We start from the raw sequence: 11,519 nt of genomic DNA on the forward strand, positions 1-11,519 counted from the left end.
TGTGGCAAATGTGAGAAGATGGCTAACTTACAGAACAAGAACATATATGCAGTTTTTAATACAATATCTTTAAAAATATATATATTTATAAACGTGTGGTTACACACTATACAAACAAGGTTTACTTTATATGCACAGACATCCTACGATGACGACGACAACAACTTTAGACGCATTTGTTTTTGAATTGTCTGACATCGACTGAAATTACTATTTGCTCAAAAATCATAAAAAAAACTGACTGAGGTGACTGTGGATCGCAAACAGTAGACGACGATCCACACTTTAGGATTAACTTTTAAGCCACAACAACAGGATTAACCCACGACAGAACATTTATGGTTCCAAAAGACATTACCGGCTGTCGTTGAAACAATGGAGGATGCTATGGGAGGATGCTGTGCAGATCACCGAGGGCGGGGTCTATACCACAACCACACTGTCAATCAAACCCCTAGCTCAATTCTATGTCACAAAGTGCTGTATCTTAGAACAACTCGTTCTGAGACATTACATATGATTTAATAAGATTGTAAAAAAAAACACTGGGTGGATTTTTATCATTCTAGGGTGGTTTTGATCACACACTGCCAACACACATTAATGTTCAAACACCTTGTATAAGTGAATTTTCCATAATAGGTGCCCTTTAAAGGGTTAGTTCACCCAAAAATGAAAATTCTGTCAGTATTTACTCACCCTCATGTTGTTCCAACCCCATAAGACCTTCGTTCATCTTCGGAACACAAATTAAGATATTTAAGATATTGAGATCGCTCCTGCATACAGTCCATAGGCTTCTTGAGGGACTGGCTCTTGCTGTCCTCGAAAAGTCATTAAAGACATCGTTAAAATAGTCCAAGTGACTACAGGGGCTCAATCTTAAGTTTATCAAACGACGAGAACACTTTTGTGCGCAAAAAACAACAAAAATAACGACTTTATTTCAACTATTCGTTTATTTCTCCCTCTGCGCGAGTCAGCTAACTAGTTTAATAGCGTAAGCTTCTGTTATTGTACGTCACACGCATCACACACACATGACCAGCGTCGGGCAATAGTGAGCCTACGTGTGACGTAGCTCTACGCAATCACACTACGTTAACTGACTTACAGGCTCATGGGGAAGGAAGTGAATAGTTGAAATAAAGTTGTTATTTTTGTTGTTTTTTTGCGCACAAAAGTATTCTCGTCGTTTGATAAACTTAAGATTGAGCCCCTGTAGTCACATGGACTATTTTAACGATGTCTTTAATGACTTTTCGGGGACAGCAAGAGCCAGTCCCTCAAGAAGCCTATGGACTGTATGCAGGAGCGATCTTGATATCTTAAATATCTTAATTTGTGTTCCGAAGATGAACGAAGGTCTTATGGGGTTGGAACAACATGAGGGTGAGTAAATACTGACAGAATTTTCATTTTTGGGTGAACTAACCCTTTAAGCAATGGGATATTTTAGAGATTTAGATTGAAGCAATATTGAGATATTCCTGGTAGTTGTGATAGAATTGTAGTAGAAGTAGAGGCAGTATTCGTATTAATAACAATAACTATAACATAGATAAGAATAGTAGCGATAGTAGTGGTAACAGTGGTAACCAACAGCATTCATGATAATAATAGGTGTAGTAAGAGTGGTAGTATAGCTGTGATAATGATAATAGTAATTATTGCAATTATTAATACATATAGATTATAAGTAATTATAATAATACATACACCCAACCCCAATAGTTACGACTCCTTGTTTCGCTAAGTCTTCCTCCGTAGAGTAAGATGGGGCACCATACCAGGCACCACCAGACCAAGCTCACCTAGTCTGGTCGCGACCTGACAGGACATAAGTCCAGTTCGGTTGTCTGTTTTCTTTTGTTCTTTTCTTCGGTAATCTGTGGCTTAGACCCTGGTGTGCACTGGCTAGCTCCCTAGCCACATCCAGCCCAGATATCTGTCCACCTTATTTATGTGCATGGCGGAAAGGGATTGGGGGTATGGGCATGCTACTACCGACCACGTCGACTGGATGTGCCAGTCGCACACACCAACAGCACCCAAAGCAGCTGCCTGACCCAGGTACTTAATATTTACAAGGAATATAAATGGTTTTATAACATCACCAATACCACCATGCCTACCACCATACTACTACATAATAATAAAATGCCTACTACATAATAATAATTAAAAAATAATAATAATAACAATAATAATACTTAAGCGAATCAATAATATCAAGCAAATCAATAATAATAAAGTTAATATGCGTTTTTAACATGAGATGAAGAGTATAACTTATCATACTATGACACTCTTATTTAGATTTATTACTTAACTTATTTATTATAGGGATAGTTTGTATAATTAATAAAGCAACCACTATGATACTACTCTAGTAGAAAGTATTGCTTCTAGGAATGCAACACTGAACACCACATGTGTAAAGTAAAGTTTGTTATGTAAATTACAGGAATAAACAAGAAGCATTAATTATAGAATTGTTAGAATAATTCATTTTAAATGAAAACCATTCATTGTTAAAGAACACTATTGATTCTAGCTGTGCATCGTTGATTTTATATGTATGTATTTTCTATTGTTAGTAAATGTTTTTTTGATTGCAGTCTTTTTCTGATGCCATTGTTTTCCTTGGATTTGCTTCTCAGTTCCATCCATTTTAAGCTTTTCCTGGTTCATTCCATGTTTTATAGGCAACTTCTTTCATGCTAATTCAGATTAGCCCAGTTGGTTTTAATTTAATCTGGTTTATTTTACTTCAGGACTCCATAGTCCAAGTGTAACTAATCTGTACTTAATCTGTGTTGCAAAAAGCCATTTTTTAAGACACGATTAACTATTCTCGATTAAGGCCTCCTCCAGGCTTAATTTAAACCCTGTCCAGGAAACCGATCCTCAGTCCTTGGTCGGACCCTGCTTTTCTTTGGGCCGGAGTGCCCTTAGTCCAGGTGTCCAGGCATGCGGTGGTTTTCACGAATGCCTCTGCCAGCAGATGGGTGGCTACATACAACGGGTCTGCAGTCTCAGTTCTGTGGACGGGGCCTCAACTGCATTGGCACATCAATTGCCTGGAGTTGCAAACAGTATGCTTACGCCTCAAGGGGCTGCTTCTGCACAGGCATGTACTGATCTGCACAGACAGCACTGCGACCTTGCCATACATCAACCATCAAGGTGGTCTACGCTTCCGTCGCATGTCACGACTCGCCCGCCATCTGCTCCTATGGAGTCAGAAGCATCTGAGGTCGCTTCGGGCCATTCACATCTCTGGTGTGCTCAACCGTGCAGCAGACGAGCTCTTACGGCAACCACCCTTTCCGGGAGAGTGGCGACTCCATCTACCTCAAGGACTCCCGTATGTTTTCACTACCCTACGGGCAAGTACATACATGTATTACAGTGCCTCCCTTCGGTCAGGCAGGGGCTCCACAGCGTTTTCTCCCACAGGTTGGACATGTTTCCCCAGTGTTATCCAAATCCACTGAGCGGGTCTTGCAGAACAGCAATGTGATTCTTCCTAGCTAGCTCCCGTGGTAAATAAAACTAAGAAACTGCTTTGGCAGGAAGCTAAGCTGGGCGCTGGAAGGGGCCAGCACCATGGCGTGTTATTAGGGATCCCAATTCCTTGGAAACTCCTCCAATGAGACGTAGGAGTTCCCAAACGAAAGGGAATGTCTCGGTTACGTATGGTAACCCTAATTCCCTGAGTAGGGAATTGAGACGTCTCGTCCTGTCGCCATACTTGTTGCATCTTCGTGGAGGTCTGGACACTGTCCGGCTCCTCAGCGTAAAGCAAATGTGTGTGAGCTCGCTTCCGCTTTATATCCGCACTGGCAGGCGGGGCAGGGAATACAAGTTCTGCATGCCAATATTCTTTGGCTTAATTCACTCAAAGGTTATTGGTCTCTCTAGCGCGATCCCAATTCGTTGGAAACTCCTCTGAGGAGACATCTCCGTTCCCTCCTTCACTATCATTTACAACAGGATATGCAATAGGTTAAAAAAGATATTTGTTTAAGAGACAATAAAAACAAGCTTGTGCAAGCTTTGATAGCCAAACATGTCAATCTCTAAATGACATGTAATTTATTTAAGCCAAGAAATATAATTAGCTAAAATAAGTCTATAATGAGCTATGCAAAAAGCAATTCTATTGTCTCCAGCACATTTTGTAATTACTCAAATCAAACATAGTTCACCCCTTACAAACGTTATCATATCAAGCACAGATTTACCCCAGGAATTTCACCGACCTTCGGCAGCAACAGATGACATCACAAAACGGCAATACCAAGACACATATCCAGTAGTCAAAGCCCACTTCTTTTATACTCATGCAAGGAAGTTAATTAGCTGAATGCATGCATACAATCTCCCAATGGTGGTGTAACTATTAGGCAGAAATGAAGTCTGAGAGAATCCAAATGCAAGTTGTAATTTAATAAACAAACAGGTAATCCAGGGGAAAACCAACAGAACATGAACTCGGGAGATGAAAACAGCTACAACCAACAACTGAAGCACAGAGGTTTAAATACACAGACAAACAAGATAACAAGGGGGCATGGAAAATCTAAGACACCTGGGGAGACTAATAACCAAGACAAGGAACATCTGTAGACACTGAGCTAAATAATGTTAAAATGACAAGACACATGGCAGGATCACTTGACAAACAGGGAGTCACATGACAGAAAAGAACAAGACACGAAACCCACACCGTGACAGGTGGAGTTAATCCAGGACTACATTCTGATTCTGACATTCCTGTAGTTGTCCAATTTGCCTCTCATATACTGATATAGGATTTTTGTCGTTTAATTTTCCGATTTTAATTAAAGATTACATTACTCTCCAGTTCAGAGGACCCTATACAAATACACAACCTCACATTCTTAAATGTGGTCTCTTCTGCCCATTCGCCAAAGGATTGTGATGGACCCTCATTAGCTGCATTAACTTCAGCTGTTGGTAAGCGTGCATGAGAATAAACTGTTATTTTAAGCTACGCTTTCAGCGATCAACCAAATCCCACTGGGTGTTTATCAGTGAGTGATGAACCAAATCCCATCAGTGCTCATTCTCAGCAAGCAGCGCTAGACAAAGCTTTCACACTCGATTGTGAAAGACACACACACACACATTGTTCTGTGTTCATTGTTCATTCTTTTTATGATTGACAAAATTATTATTATTGTTATTATTTTTCCAAAGAAATTACACTTTAAGCAACGTTCTTGCTCAACTGTAAAGATTATTTCTAATTCATTGTGTAAAACAAAAGAAACTTAGGACAAAGTGAAACAGAGGTGGATGATTCAGCTTCTTCTAAAACTGATAAATAGACAACAATGTGAAAAATACACTATACATCTAACATTAATTCAAAAAGCTGAGTGACAGATGCTCCATAGCCAATCTTTTTAAAAAGAAGAAGAAAAAAAAGGTTTTCTAGGGACTTAGCTATTAGTTTTGTCCTGTATTTGCTGGAAGGTAAGGGGGGGTTGGATAATTGGAAAAGAAGGTAACTGGAAGCACTAAAAGTGTGCAAAATCTATGATTTTCAGGATTACATATTGTAAATATCCTCGGTTTCACTTTATTTTGATGGTCCCTTTCACATATTCTGTTGCACCTACTCTCATTAGAGTGTTAGTAGAGTATTAATAGACTGGTAGGGTTAGAATACATTGACTGTAGTTGCACAGTTACTTATAGTAAGTAGACTGTCTGTTGGTGGAGCATCACAATAAAGAGTTAGCAGATATTAAGCAGACAGTCTACAAATACTCTAATGAGAGTTAGTTGGCATGTACTTGTAAAGATACTATAGTCAACACATCTACTCCTTTAACCCTTATGCTGCATTAGGGACATTTTTGGTCTTTTGCAGTTTAATTTCTTTGACCATTTTGGCTGTTTTAATGCAAATGGTATGAAATTTGGCAAAATTGTGACTTTTTGGATACATGTAAAAAATGTGATCCCATTTTGCAAAATATGTATAACACACACTGTGTAGATCAAATAGTAACACTCAGCACCATAAAGACCAAAAATGGCCCATTGAAACCCATTGAAACGTTGTTTAAATCTGAGGCTGTCAGTAATACATGAAACATGATTTTTCCACAAACATCCTTTCATTTTGAAGCAAAAGCATTATATTTGCATTATATAGTGTATTCCACCAGATGACGTCACTACATATTTATTCCCTATGGGTGGAAATGCACCTTATTTTAGGCAATAGGCAATGTTTAATAGGTGGCCATTTTTGGTCTCTAACGCGCTAAGTGGGATTTTTTGCAAAGTGGGACTGTGATAATCCAAATCTAAAGTTTTCTCTTTGCATTTAGTTTATTGAAAATAATTGAATTTTTGTGTTTTTTCCTCTTATACAAATCGATGGTTTCGCAAACAAAACTGGTAATTAAAGGGTTAAAATCCTGAAATTGAATACATTTTTGGTAGTTATGATGAGGACTGATGCTGGTTAAAAGATTTAACTTGGTAAAAGTGGAAAATAATAATAATATATAATATTTTAGGCAATGTTTAATATGTGGCCATTTTTGGTCCTTAATGCACTCAACGGTGTTAAAAATCTAATGCAGCACAAGGGTTAAACATTGTTGTCATGCTGTCTTGTAGGTCACATGGACTTTGTCATACACACCAGTCTTGTACTGACAAAATACCAAAGTGGCAAAGACATTAGCTGACAGCTGGGAGTGACATCACATGTGAGTTTGTGTGTCATCAGTTAACCACACACACACACACACAACTTGTGGATTACAGATAATCTAAGTAACATTTTTACATATGTATCCATGTAGTTATTCAAATTCCTGCTCACACAAATAGACCTACAAATCTGAGCTGTCTGGAATAAATCACTGTCTATATCCAAAGATATAAATACCTCAGAGCTCACATGTTTTTGTGTGGATGTGTGTGTGTGAGACTTGAACAACATGGTTCAGGGGCCACATTGTACAGGATAGTAGGCATTCTGTGCCACAGTTGATCCTTTCTCAGTATCTCAAACGTACTGTAGCATTAAATCCAGAAAGAAAAACAGAGGGAGAAGAGAAGCAGAGAAACGGATCTAGTTAGCATGAAAGAGAGAGTTTGGAAATGACTTGTTCTTTCTGTATCAAACTGACATCAAAGCAAAGTGACAGGTATGGTTGCGCAAAGAAGTGAACGCCCTGGGTAAAATCTGACACACAAATCTCATTTCGTGCCCTGCTCTGTCCATCTCTCTCAGATTCCTCCGTACGTCAGCAAGAGTCACAAATTCACACACCATGCTGAATATTACATTCCCTTTCCTTGTTAATGCTAACCCCAAACGATCAGCATCTTCAGAGGCTTACTCATGCAACTTTATCTTTGATTGATCAAGGCTCACATATGCATTCAGAATAGAATACTAGCTTACTACATTGTAGAAAAAAAAGCACTTCTTACCACAATCTACAATTGTTACCTCAAAGAGCTTTGTTGGGATAAGTTTTAGTAGTGTAGACATGTGAGTCATTTATGCAGCAATCAATGTCATTTTATGTTCTACATTTGTTGTGACACATGACCTCAATACATTTCATTAGCATTTGCGTCCATTGGTTATCTTGGAAATACAAAAGATTATGATCATTTTTTATCAGTGTTGTAGTACTCGAGACTCGGACTCGTCTCGGACTCGGTCTCGAGACCATATTTTAATGGTCTTGGTCTTGTCATGGACTCGTGTGCATTTGGACTCGGAATTGACTCGTACTCGAACTTTTTTTTTTTTAGGACTCTGACTTATTCCCGATTCCACTCGTGTTCAATTCAAAATATTTTTCATGATTATTAATGTATGTTAATAAAATATTTCTTTAAATTGATTGACACGCCCAGTGATTGGTGATTTTCTAGTGCGCAACTGCGCATGACAAATTGTAATAAAATTGCTTTTAACACCACCTACTATGTGGCCTTTTTACCCTAACTGATCATATTTTTTAAACTCTAAGTAAATTCAGTAAAAAAAAAAAAAAGAAGAATTTCTCTAAGTAAATAAAAGTAAATTAGGTAATCAACCCTCACTGGTCTTGGTCTCGACTCGGACTCGACCGTCTCTGGTCTCGGACTCGACTCTCTATGGACTCGGTCTTGACTCGGACTCGACTCTCTCTGGTCTCGGTCTAGACTCGGACTCGAGTGAGGTGGTCTCGACTACAACACTGTTTTTTATTGAAAATTTGACAGTTAAAAATAACAATAGATGATAAATAAACATTTCGTTTTTTTCACACAGAAAATGGGCAGATTTTTTTTTTTTTTTTTTTGCTATCATGCACCAAATGAAAATTGTAAATATGCTTGCTTAGAAAAATAAAGAACACCTCTCATAGACAAACCACATGATTTGAGCTATTATTCTCGCTTGTAACAAAAACAGTGTTGGTTATAGGATTGTACAAATTGCAATGCTGCAACACATTATTTTACAATGCCCTCGTTACACATTAAATGTACTTCCCACAGTAATACTTCTGCACAATTACAACTAACCTGAAACCAAAACCTAACCCTAGAGTCAGTACCTGTTAATTAATCTTAAAGCCCGTTCACACCAAGAACCATAACTATAAAGAGATCCATAATGATAACTATATTAGCATCCTCACCAGCAGACAAAATCGTTGCTGTCTGACACTTTCAATGCTGGAGCTCTTTAAAGCACAATTGATTCTCGTTGGCAGTCAATGTTTTTATAGTTCATCAAAAATGGTCAATTATATCATTTCTCTTTGCTGTTATCATTTTCGTTTGCTCAGTACTTATTTGTGTTATAATCACACAGTAACAAGACAAGCTAATGGTATAACCAACTCCACCAATGATTTGTCTAATCTAAAAGTAAATATAGATGCACAGGAAGTAAACAAAATAATGACAGTCTTTCTGTGGATAGCCACACTGCACAGTCAAAAGGGAATCAATAAGGTGAAGTTTGACACGATTCAAGGACTTTCTGTAATGGCTTGAAGAGAGCTCTGCATGGAGACAGAGAACTGGCTTTTGCACACTGCAATTTAACATAAATCAATCCTTTCTCCTCTGACTGGATAAACAACAACATTCAAAAAGTGAACATGCATGATACGGTTATCATGGTGCTCACGTGTTCTTCAGCTTTTGCAAGTTGTTCACTGTGCAGTTCCCCTCCAGTTCACATCAGTTTCTGCCCTTACTCAACTATAAATAAATGCCCAAACTGTTCCTACTGTTCTTTGGCGAGAGAGGGGAAGGTGATTTATCCTTTCAAGCGCTTCACTCTGAATAACAACAACAAATAGTGATAATAAATATACTATATTTACATTGTACAGCTTATGTACAAAAGCTCTGTACAAAAAACAAATTCATGATTGCATATATACTGTATAAAAATCTTGGGTTTCCTGTTTTCAAATATCTACAGTAGTTTTATGAAATTTGACATCAGTAATATTCTATGACGGAGGGACATCACTGATGTCAAAGCTCACAAAATTAGATATTTGTACACAGGAAAATCTGGATATTTAAATATATATGAATGAGATTTAAGAGCAATGGCAAAGTGCATGAATTGTGATTTGCGCCCGCCTTTTTATTTACTTTTATTTACTGTATGGATTGATTTATCCACTGTAAATGTGTTTACGGTTGTTATGTGTTGCATGAAGAAAGTCAACCAAGTTTGGAAAAACATTTTAGATGGTAAAGACCAAGATAATATTTTGCACTAAATGGCTAAACTAAGTCAATAGCAATTTAAATGTTATAAGCCATTTAAAACCAAGTTTCACGATGGTAACACATATTGAAGCCTTAGAAAGACCACGTATTGTAATGTAATGGTTTATGATGGTAAATCTGAGATCAATGTAATTCAGAGCAAAAGGGTTACTTCTGGTGTCTTTATGGAATGTGTGTCCCCTTTCAGCTTAGTATTTAATATTTTAATATTTTGTTGCAGTCCTTAACTTTTTATTTCACAAGTGTATCCAAGCCTCTTGTCTTAAAATGCACTATTTATCACTAGCAGGATATGTAAAGGCTCTGCATGTGCACACAGGACATGTAAAGGGGGCCGTTAGGGTATTTATAGCCAGACTTTACACACTCTCGTCACTAGAATAGTGTACTCTCGTCACTAGAATGGTGGACCATCAAAACATGTGACAGCACACAGGTTTCCCAGCCCTGTTTAAACCATTCCTAATAAAACACGCCTGATTCAACTCATCTGCTCATTAGTAGAGACTCCAAGACCTGAAATGGATGGGTCGGATAAGGAAGACATCCAACTGTTGATGTGCCTCCAGGAACAGGGTTGGGAAACACAGCCACATGTTTGTTACATAAATCAGCTGATCTGTTTCTTAACATATGAAATAAATTAAGTAACACATAACACATTGCACGATAATAGTGCTCTCCAAAATATCACACATAAACAAGTGCTGGTTTATGGGATCAGGAAAAAACAAACAACAAAAAAACATGCAAGTCTTTCATATTAATAAAAGCCTTAAAAAGGTTTTAAAGCCCCCCTTTTTACTCCTTTTTTTGGTAAAATAATAATTTAACCATTCTGTGAAAAAGAAACACACCTTAAATCAATTATATATCATTTAAAGCAAAAATAAAAATACACAAAAACCCACATTTAACAGAGCTGATACCTCAGCACGTGGAACAGTTATACCAATGTAATCTGCTATTCCTACCTTACAGAGAGACTTCAGAGGTGGTCCTTATGTCCAATGCAAGTTTATGGAAAAATCTGACGTCTGTGAGCCATCAGCCTTGAATGAACGATTTTGTTCTGAATGGAAGGAAAATAGGAGAGAATGTGGTGACAGAAGGAGGTTGAGAAGTCATTGTGCGCGAGCTAACACTTACACTGCAGCAGTGGTAAACATACTGAGAGACACAAATCACAGCGGTGGCGATCTACTATGAAAGATTCAGTCTCTCCCTTTTACTGTCTCCCGCACTCTCCTCAGCTCACCCCCTCCCTCTTTCTGTTTCTATCAATTCCTTTCTCCTCTCTTCTCCTCCTCCTCTTCTTGTAATTAATCCTTCTCTTTGTGTGTGACTGCCTGTGATTGTCACATGTGAACCCGTCTAAGGCCTCTCATTCGCATTCTCTCTATGTGTCAATAAGGCTTGCATGGCTAATCATGTTTAATACTTGACTAGTCACACAGAAAAGTACTTGACTTGTTGGTGGGTCAGAGTTTTCTCATTTCTAAATGAATCACCATATACCATGCAGCTTCAGTGGGCTTTGCCATTTCTCTCTGAGTGGAGAGAACATCCACACAGCTGAGATGATGTAGCTGAGAAAACGAAAGTGTGCATCTTTCCATCATCTAAGCCCTCACTTATTTTATATCAGCCTCTGGGCGGCACTTGATTAATTTCTGGCTGGTTTGTAATAATTGTGGCTC

General features: G+C 38.1%; 1 protein-coding gene across 2 annotated transcripts in view; it reads right to left on the reverse strand.

Annotated features, from left to right (window-relative positions):
- opn7b (opsin 7, group member b) overlaps window positions 1-11,015 on the reverse strand; it is a 188,803-nt gene extending 177,788 nt beyond the window's left edge. For both annotated transcript variants that reach the window (XM_039689905.2, XM_089124451.1), the window contains exon 1: window positions 10,794-11,015. The gene's annotated coding sequence lies outside the window, so the exon portion shown is untranslated. The remainder of the gene's footprint in view (window positions 1-10,793) is intronic.
- Between the last annotated feature and the right edge of the window lie 504 nt (window positions 11,016-11,519).

Source organism: Pimephales promelas, chromosome 20, assembly GCF_988280905.1.
Source record: "Pimephales promelas chromosome 20, fPimPro1.hap1.1, whole genome shotgun sequence".
In the NCBI taxonomy this organism is placed as follows: Eukaryota; Metazoa; Chordata; class Actinopteri; order Cypriniformes; family Leuciscidae; genus Pimephales; species Pimephales promelas.